This window comes from Poecile atricapillus, chromosome 1 (genome assembly GCF_030490865.1).
Source record: "Poecile atricapillus isolate bPoeAtr1 chromosome 1, bPoeAtr1.hap1, whole genome shotgun sequence".
NCBI classification, from domain to species: domain Eukaryota; kingdom Metazoa; phylum Chordata; class Aves; order Passeriformes; family Paridae; genus Poecile; species Poecile atricapillus.
In genome coordinates this window covers 119,861,189-119,871,190 of record NC_081249.1, presented here as the reverse complement: position 1 = coordinate 119,871,190, position 10,002 = coordinate 119,861,189, and the positions used below count along the sequence as shown (strand labels likewise).

Genomic DNA, 10,002 nt, shown 5'->3' with positions numbered 1-10,002 from the left:
GTGATTCATAGCCTTGGTGTTTTCGTGTAAGTTTAAAGCAAAACTGAAATAATATCTAATTCTTCCCAAGGTCAGAGAAGTGGCTCAGGGAACAAGTCTTAACACATGGGAAGATTATCCAAGGCAAAAAGAGATTCTGAAACTGAGGAGAAACCTTGTAAGTAAAAAAATTAAGTTAAAGCAAGGTGTGTATTAGACATGTTTAAACTATTTAGGTGAAAGACATCACCATCCCAGGAGGAAGACAGAAAACTGCGGTGCCCAAAACACAGCCAGTCCGCAAAGAGCGAAAAGTGCGCGTTAATTGCGCTGTTAATGAGTCTGGAATCTCTTTATCTCACTTTCTGCTGAGGAATTCCTTTTGTTCAGGCAGCTCCATGGAGAGCTGACATCCCCAGGAGCACTCAGCTGTGAAACAGCACAGGTGACCTCTTTGGTCAACAAAAACCTTTTTATCATATTTTTGCTCCAAGTGAGCAGGGAGTTCCCAAATAACCAAAACTCCGTGTTTTTACCAGTGACCCAGGAACCTCCAGAGACAGAAGAAAAGCCACACTTCATGAGTGTGTTTTTATTTAACATTTGTGTGCTTGCAGCCTCCCTGCACCGCAGATTTTTTTCGGTGATAAACAGGGCATTAGAGGGTTAATTTTAAATTTTAAGCAGGGGGTGATATCAGATAGTTATAACAATATAAACCTCGCATGCTGTTATTTTACTGAGGGAATTAAAGCAGGAAAGAAGCTCTTTAAGTAGAGGAACCCCTGATTTTGAAATCTTTGGCGAAATCAGCGTTTTTCTCAGTTAATACCACGAAGCCTGAGCGTAACCTGGAAAAACCCTGGCGGGCGGGAAAACGCCCCCCCAAAAAAACCAGAACAGCCAAAAGAGCGGAGTTTTGATTCCGGCGGTGAGGATGAGGATGGGAATGGTGCGCGGAGAATTCCCGGAGCGCAGGAATTCCCTGGAGCACCTGCCCGCACGGGGGGGCCGGAGCGCCGGCACCGGGGGCGGCCCCGAGCGCCGCTGGAGCCGGGATCGGGATCCGGATAAAGGATCGGGATAAAGGATCAGGGATCGGGATAAAGGATCAGGGACCGGGATAAAGGATCGGGATAAAGGAGAAAGGATCGGGGATAAAGGATCAGGGATAAAGGAGAAAGGATCAGGGACCTGGATAAGGGATCGGGATAAAGGAGAAAGGATCAGGGACCGGAATAAGGGATCGGGATAAAGGAGAAAGGATCAGGGACCGGAATAAGGGATCGGGATAAAGGATCAGGGATAAAGGAGAAAGGATCAGGGACCGGGATAAGGGATCAGGATAAGGGATCGGGACAAAGGATCAGGGATCAGGATAAGGGAAAAAGGATCAGGGACCGGGATAAGGGATCGGAGATCGGGATAAAGGATCAGGGATCGGGATAAGGGATCAGGTATCGGGATAAAGGATATGGGATCGGGATAAGTGATCAGGATAAAGGATCGGGGATCGGGATAAAGGATCAGGGATCGGGATAAAGGATCGGGATAAAGGATCAGGGATCGGGATAAAGGATCAGGAGCGGCTGCGGCCGCACGAACCCTCGGTGCGGGAGGCGGCGGAGCGCGGTCCCGGCTGGCCCGGAGGCACCACCAGGAGGAGGATCGGGATAGGGATCGGGAGGAGGATCGGGATCGGGAGGAGGATCAGGAGGAGGATCGGGATCAGGAGGAGGATCGGGAGGATCGGGATCAGGAGGAGGATCGGGATCAGGAAGAAGATCAGGATCCGGTCAGGCAGGGCTCGGTGTCTCCGGGCTGTTCCGGCGGGGCAGCTCCTGTTGCTGCTCCATCCCGCGGGGCTCCGCAGGGACAGCGCCTCCTGCCAGGGAAATATTCCCTGTCCTTTCGGCCAGCAGAGCTCCGGAACCCCAGTGCGGCTGGCAGGTCGGTAAATAAAGCCATTTACTGCCCTGGGGCAGGGGGCTCAGCAATGACACCCCTCCGAGTGGGAACTCCCCTCCCCGGGCTCTCATAATTAACTATTAAATAAATACTGCGGGGTGGCACGGGGTGGGAAGAGGGTTGATTTGATAATTAACAATTAAATAAAGTGGTGTTTGGGGTGGCAGGGGGGTGGGAAGGGGGCTGATTTGTTAATTAACTATTAAATAAATAGTGCGGGGTGGCACGAGGGCTGACTTGTTAATTAACTATTAAATAAATATTGCGGGTGGCACGGGGGTGGGAAAAGGGCTGCTTTGACAACTATTAAATAAATACTGCGGGGTGGCAGGGGGGTGGGAAGGGGGTTGATTTGTTAATTAACTATTAAATAAATACTGCGGGGTGGCACGAGGGCTGACTTGTTAATTAACTATTAAATAAATAGTGCAGGGTGGCACAGGGGTGGGAAGAGGGTTGATTTGACAATTAGCTATTAAATAAAGCGGTGTTTGGGGTGGCACAGGGGTGGGAAGAGGGCTGCTTTGACAATTAACTAGTAAATAAATACTGCGGGGTGGGAAGAGGGTTGATTTGTTGATTAATTATTAAATAAATAGTACAGCGTGGCAGGGGGTGGGAAGAGGGTTGATTTTATAATTGACTAATATATAATATGAGTTAATATATATAATATATAATTAAATAAAGCGGGGTGGGCTGCCTAGTGGGTGCTGAGGATAAAGCAGCTGGAAGGTGAGGCTGGCTGCTGGAGCAGTGCAGAGATGAGGGAGTGAGGAGATGATCCCCAGTCCCACAGGCACGGCTCTGCTGGGATAAAAACACCTCCTCCAATATCTGCCAGGAGGATTAGGAAGCTCCTTGGTGTGGGACAGGTCAGAATGTGCGGCCAGGGATCTCTGCCAGCACCACATTTTGGATTCCCACAGCCAAAAAGTCGCTGGCAGTCTCAGGGTTTTGATTTTGAGGTTGTGGAAGGAGGGGAGCTTTTCTGGGCTTGTGCTCTTCCTTTTTTAAAAAAGTAATGTGTGAACAAGTGCATGGAGGACTTTGTTCTGAAACTTGTATGGAAATGTGGAAAGAACAGGTGGGAGAGCAGAATTCCAGCAGAATTCCAGCTTTCCATGTTTGTTTATGGACTTTCTCTGTGCTCCTGATTTTTTACTTGCACCTGCTGTATGAACCTGTTTAAAACAAATGAATCTTTACACCTCTCTCCACCTTTCTAATGCAGAAATACTTGGAGTAGAGCTCGGTATATCAGGAAAGTGAAAGGTCAAACCGGGACAAACAGAAGCAAATGTGTGTGGGTTGTTGTTTTTTAAATGAGATGGGTTTTCCACCCACTTGCTCATGATTGCAGCTGAGAACAATTGTAAAGGCCACTTGAAAGAAGCCCAGTGTGAGTTAAAGCAGAGGGAGAACTCAAAAGAACCTCAGCCTTGTCATGAGCACAGGTACTAGAATATGAGGAAAAAAAAAAAACAAACAACATGTAAAAATAATAACAATAAAATTTATAATATATAAAATAATTTCATGTCCCCAGTAACAAGACTTAAGCTGAGGGATGACTCAAGAGTGCTGAAGTTGTTTTTTTTCTGTTGTAGAGACACATGATTTGTCTGGAACTCTCCTGAGCTAATGTTAGCATCGGTTTTGAAAACTTAAATGCTTTATTTGCCTAAGCCAGGTAGCAATCAAGAGTCTTGACAAAACATCCAGCAGCTTATCTGTCACTCATCGGGGACTCTGCCCTGTGGAAAGCCCAAATTAAAGGGAGGGGGCAGAAACTGCTGGATCTGTGTGACTGGAACGTGGTAGGAAATGGGCTGGGGAGCGTTGTTCCCTGATCCCAGCTTCCCTGGCTGCCTTCATCTCCTGCCCCAGGGAGCAGGGGAATCATCCCAGGACACTGCTGCTCCCATCCTGAGTGCACTCCAGCAGCCTCATCCTCACCAGGAGGAGCAGGGAAGACAGGAAGGAGGTAGGGGAGGAACAGGTAAAGATGAGATAATAATCTCACCTCTGTTCCACTCACTCATCCTCTATCTGATCTCACTTCATCCAGCAGTGTGACAAAGTGCCCAGGTGTGTGTGGAGACACAGGGAGGATGTTTTGGTGCAGGCACAGAAATGCTCAGGGGTGTGTGGAGACACAGGAAGGATGTTTTGGTGTAGGCACAGAAGTGCTCAGGTGTGTGTGGAGACACAGGGAGGATGTTTTGGTGCAGGAACAGAAGTGTTTTCTGGGCTCTTGAATCTGTTCTCCCATTTTCCTGTTGGGATTTCTCCAGACAGACCATGCAGGCTCTGAGGCACCAAAATGTGACTCTGCGTGGCAGAGAGTGTTTGAATGGAGGATGGGAAGAGAAAAAAAGGACAAGAGGAGAGTGGAGACCTCAATGCTCACCTTCCCTCAACACACTGGAAAGGCAGAGGGACAATATCCTATGAGCACAAAGTGAAAATGAAGCAGAGAACAGGGGTCAGTGAGCCACCTCTTTGTTATTCTGTGTGCAGCTCTGCTTCCAGCCCTCATTTACCCAACTTGGCTCCTGTTTGCCTCTTTCTGGTCTCTCTCCTCAAAACAAACTCCCACAAAACCCTACAAGGCACTCATCCCCAGACACTGCTCTCACTCTCAGCAGGCTGCTCAGAGGCACAGCAGGAGCTCAGCTCCTTTTCCCTATAGCCAAGGGTTTGTTTGAGCTCAGGCAGCCTTGACCTGGTGAGATTAGCAAAGGTCTGTGCTCACACAGGTAGAGCAGGGCCTCAACAGGGCTCTGCTTCTTAGCAAAAAATCCACCTTCCTTCTGTTCCCTTCCCCAGAAAAGACATTTACAGCAACAGGAGGAAACCTCCTCCTTGCTTTACAAGTCTGTAATGTGATGGTTTAGTTTATCAAAGCAGAGAGTGATGAATAAGGAAATGTGTTTTAGGATAATGATCACTCAGTATAGGTGCAAGACACTCTGTACAAAGAAAGGCTTTTCTGTCTTTTCCAGAAACACCCAATGGTGTGGAAATAGCGATGCAGCAGAAGGTGGCATTGTTTAGGGCAGTCAGAAGTCACTTTTCTGTCCCTGAAGTTGCACCATTGCAGTCTCTGGAGGTGTTTATCACTTTCTGCCTCATCCCCAGAGATCATTTCAACCTCTTTAGGTGCAACCTTGAAAACCTCACAAACTGCTGAAGAGGGTTTAGCAGCAGGGGATGTGTCTGGAGGAACTCTAGATCAGCCACCAGAGTTCTGCAGATGTGTATAAAATAACTGTGTCAGTCAATGCCCTGAGAACTGCAGAGCTCGAGCAGTAAATTCAGCTCTTTGAAGTTTTCCCCATTTGCTTTTGCCTGTTGAGTGCTGTCAGCTCTCCTCTTGTTCTGAAGCTGAAGGAGCTGAGTCCCTCCTCTGCTCAGTGTGTTCTTTGACTTTGAGCACCACCTCTGAGGTGATGCCTTGGATAACCTGTAGCAGGTTGAATTTATCCCTGTCACACCTTTATAACATTTTATTTCTTCTTTTATATAGATGCACATTAAGCCACAAAATATTGGTGGTTTTTTTCCTTGTAGCTGGATGCCTCTATGTGTTTTAGTGTGGCATTTTTATTTCAAGCCTCTCTGACCTTGTAACATTACAGTTACCTCTTTTGTTTCCTTCCTCACGTGTTTATTCGCTATAAAACCATTTCTCAGCAGCACTTTGCTCTTATCTGGCAATTCACTGATGCAGAGAACAAAGCAGTTCAATTACAAGGATAATTTCTTTCTGAAACAAACATTAAAAGGTAAATCCTGGTGGCACTCTTGCCAGTCTAGGTCAATTTGTGTTTATAATCTTGTGCATCTGCCAAGTTCCAATGTAGTGGTTTAGAGGACTCTGATAACCTGTAAAGCAAGATTTTATGACTCTTGTGTGGTTCACTAGTATTTCTGCAAAACCTGTGAGCTGCTGAGGGGGAAGAGCTGTAATCTTCATACTGATCAAAAAGGGAAATTTGGTGTCTTCAAATGCCTCAGACAGGGCATTATTTCTCTGTCAGATCATCAACAAACAAAGGGGGAACCACCAGTGGCTTTCTCAACTCTGTGTATGTGACATATAAAATATATTCTGTGTTTCTCTGCTTAGTCAAATTTTCCAGGTTAAATCTGAAGTAACTGAGGCTGAAAGCTGAGGATTGAACCCAAGTTAAAACAGAGCACTTTATAGAGGGGTAGATATGAGAAACCTGATGTGTGTGTCATTGAAGGGATGGTAAATAATGGATCTGCCTTCCAAAAAGCTGCAGCTATGAACTGGTGGTTGCTTTACCAGCAAGGAAATGGTGATAAACTGATCATGCTTTCCTGAAGCAGATGTGACTTTGGAGAAAAACAGAGGAGCTGATCCTCCTTCAAGGAAACCTTGAGTTTAGTTTGGAGGGGTGAAATCAGACTGAATGAAAAAAGCCAGGTCCAAAGGATGCCTCTGACACCAGCCTTGCTCTTTTCATGGGAGCAACACAAAGTGCATGAATATTCACAGAGAATCTGCTGCTTCGCTCCTCACACTCTCTAAAATCAACAGGTTGAGTGCCAGTTAAAGTAATTAGTGAAGATAAATCTAAGCTGTTGCATTTTAATCTGGGTTTCCAGCACTTCCAGTATGGGAACTCCTGTTTTACCTTATCCCCTTCTGGAAACAAGTCTGGCTGGTCTCTGCACTCAGAGGTGACTTAGCTGGGGTTGCCTCCTTTCTTCTCTATGTACTGCTCAGACAAGGAAAAAAAGTAATTTTATTTCCAATTTGCACTATTTTCAACCCAAACTTTATTTCAGAAATCTCATTTGGAAAGGGGGGAGATATTTGCCAAGTGCCTCTTGAATGTGGTGAATGATATTTTTATTCCTCCCCAGTGCAGATGGCAGCATCTGCCTTAATAAAGCATAATCAGAACATCTGAGTCTAATGGCATTGCAGTAAGATTTATGGGTGTGTTTCTGGGATGATCAGAAGATAATGAACATAATCCAGTCAGCTCCCAAACAGAAGAATTCTGATGTTTCAGGCCAGACAGAAAAAACCAAAAATCTCCAGCAAAGACCTTGGATAGGCAGGGAATAAGCACAAAGCACCTACAAAAGTAGGATATGTTATTTTCTGTTCATGACACCTAAAGAGAAGAAAAAGCAAAATTAGTGAAGTCAATATTTTCTTTCTTTGAAGTAATCTTCTGTAAATAAAATAAAGATATACATACAGTAAGTAAAAGTAGACTTACAAAATGTATTAGTACAGATTATATTAAATTTATATTAAATTTCAGTAACAGGCATTATGAAGAATTAGTTAAATATTTCTTGAATTAAACTATTCTTCAATTTCTGAATGCATGCAAAGTAGAAGCTTCACCTGAAACTGTAAAGTACAATTTTCAGTCTGCTCTGGCAGGCTTTACATGCATAAAAAGAAAATCATATTAGAACCTTTGTGACTAAAAGAAGGCAAAGTTGTAAAGTTTCTTGTGCAAGGTTTGCTCTGGCCTGTCTTGCAGAGCAGAGCAGTGAAAATACTGAACAACCCTCACTGGTTACTCTGCCCAGTGTGTGAAACATTTCAGAATAATCCTAAATCAGGCTAAGGATTAGAAAACTATTTCAAGAATTGTGGTCCAAATCTGTTTTGCCTTGATTGCCTTCTCCATTTTAATTAGGGAACTCGTTAGCATCTTCAGTTTCCTCTGCAGATTGGGAAGTGCAGCTGGCTCTCAGTTAACAGGAAAAAGGCAGATTTTAGAAAACTGCTTTTTCACTTTTATTTATTTTCCTTTTTTAGCCTGGGGAGAGGGGTTTGTGTTCAGAGTAAATGGTTTGTTATAAAAGGAATTCATACTCTGAAATTTAGCTGGGATTCACCAGCCATTTGTAGTTTTTATTTAATCAAAGCTTCTGATTATCCAGGACTAATTGCAAATGGGAGCAGCAGCTGCTCACTTCCTTTGGCAACTCTGATTTGGGCACTTAGAAGAAAAGCTTCCCAATTAGGAGAGACTGATAAAAGTGCCATGCTAGGCAGAATGCCCAATTTGCCAGGCAGAACATTCAGAAATATCTCTTCTCTGTAAATATATTTTATTTGCTTTTCTGAACTGAGGAGTAAACAGAACGGTTACATGTTTACAGTAGAGTCCTGAAGCAGAATTTACCCTCAGCAATAAACACTAACAAAGCAAAATATCCCTTATCAATAAATAAAGTAATAGAAGCAAAACAATTCTTCATGACAGAAATGTATTTTAGTGTTTGCCAGCATGACCATATCCTTCTTTTCAAGTCGAAACACAAGATCTGTATTATTTTGGAATTAAGGAAACTGTCTCAAATATTTCCACTTGGAGGTTTGAAAACAACTGAAACAAAGGGGACTAAGTCTCTAATTTATAATAACAAATCAAATTTTCCTTGCAAATTTAATAGAAGAGTACAAAGATGCCACAATTACTGATATGGGAGCAGACCTTGATTCATTTTCTGGAAAATTAAATAAACTGCAGAAACTGATAGTGAGTTCTGATTCCCCTTTCTCTCCTGAAATAGAAGCAAAAGATAAGGTTATCCAGCAGATGGTCATTTCAATACTTCAGTCTTTTGTCTGCATTTTTGATTATTTTTGTATTATTTTGTATTTTGATTATTTTTATATTATTTTGATTTTGATGCAAGTGGCCCCAAATGCAAGAAACTTCTGAGAAACTTTTCATGCAGGCAAATCAGCTGGTAGCTGCTAGGGATTAAAGGACTTTGCAAGTCATTAGCCTGAAATAATTTCATTTTGTGGCTCTATTAATAAACAGGTCAAATAAAGGCCTTGTTATCAAGCATTAAAATCCATGATTAAGTTATTACCTCAGGAAAATCCAGGGGTGTACTCACAGAACAAATGTGAGTAGTTTTGGAAGTTCTTACAATTTCCAAATAGTTGTAAAAAACTGCTCTGAGTCTTAACTTTGGAGTAGGACAGGATGTGTGAAAGCCTGAAAGTCAGAATGTCCCCAGGATTTGACACAGCATTTCTGTCATTTTGGAATTTCTGTCAAATTTTAGGATTTCTGGCCTTGCCATGAGGACATCCAGGCTCTCTAAAATAATGTGAGACTCCTTTTTTATTATAATATTATTAATAATAATGAATAATTTCATTATAAAACTCATAATAATGTAATTCTCTTTCATTTCTCTGCTGTGTCAGTACAAAGGTGTCTATTTATTTCAGAGGCAGTAAAATGTGACTAAATTTATAACAACATATTGTTTTGTCTGCAGTTATATTCTGGCATCTGTAATTTTGCTATTTATTTCAACCAGAAGAAAGAGTTCTTCTTGGGACTGGAATTAACATGCAGTACAATTTTAGGTAAATTTTTTGGCAAATCCCTTTGTGTCGTTGCTCAAGTAGTTAAATACTTATCAAAACACTTCTGTGGAAAAGAATCCAGAGAAATCCTGGGTATTTTCATTGTAATGGTTGAACTCGTGTAATTACTAAAAGTAATGGGAATTCAGAGAACAGAAAGTATCCTATAAATACACCCCAGTGATGGATTATGCTGGCAGCATTCCATACTTTAGCTGTAAATACATGTATAAAACCCAGAATATGCATATAAATACATGGATATATATATATATAAATGTATATATATGTATATACAGAATATGTATATAAAACCCAGAATATGTATATAAATGTATGAGTATATATATAAAAATGTATATATATATATGTAGATACAGAATATGTGTATAAAACCGCGATTATGCATATAAAACCCAGAATATGCATATAAATGTATGTATATATATTTATAAAAATGTATATATATATGTATATACAGAATATGCATATAAAACTCAGAATATGCATATAAATATATGTGTATATATAATATGTATATACAGAATATGTATATAAAACCCAGAATATGTGTATAAAACCAAGATTATGAATATAAACCCCAGATTACGCATATAAAACCGAGATTATGCATATAAATGTGTGTATATAGATAT

The 10,002-nt window shown here is 42.0% G+C and overlaps 1 protein-coding gene across 1 annotated transcript in view; it reads left to right on the top strand.

Annotated features, from left to right (window-relative positions):
• Window positions 1-1,804: 1,804 nt before the first annotated feature.
• The window catches only part of PPFIBP2 (PPFIA binding protein 2), a 99,731-nt gene continuing 91,533 nt past the window's right edge, over window positions 1,805-10,002 (top strand). Inside the window, 1 exon segment of the mRNA XM_058830193.1 lies at window positions 1,805-1,929. The gene's annotated coding sequence lies outside the window, so the exon portion shown is untranslated.